Below are 288 nucleotides of genomic sequence, written 5' to 3' on the forward strand. Positions count from 1 at the left end.
CGCTCCGCCCGCGGTCGCGTTGTGAGCCCCGCGGGGTGAGGCTTGTGCGGAGACTTGCTGAGAGACCTTTTCTTCGCTGCCCTGAGCAAAGGGGCTAAGGAAGGTTGTCGTCTTCTGCTGATGCAGATAGAAGCAGGTTTTCCACGGGAGAGACTGCAGTGGACCGATCCTCTGCCGCACTGCTTCGTGTTTTAATATCCGGATTTTATTTCCCCATTCTTTGGAATCTGTGATCTAACTGTAATCTGTTCTGCTTGTAGGTACAGTAATATCCTAGGCAATAAGCTC

This window comes from Rhea americana, unplaced genomic scaffold (genome assembly GCF_003343005.1).
Source record: "Rhea americana isolate MKP2758 unplaced genomic scaffold, rheAme1 scaffold_128, whole genome shotgun sequence".
In the NCBI taxonomy this organism is placed as follows: domain Eukaryota; kingdom Metazoa; phylum Chordata; class Aves; order Rheiformes; family Rheidae; genus Rhea; species Rhea americana.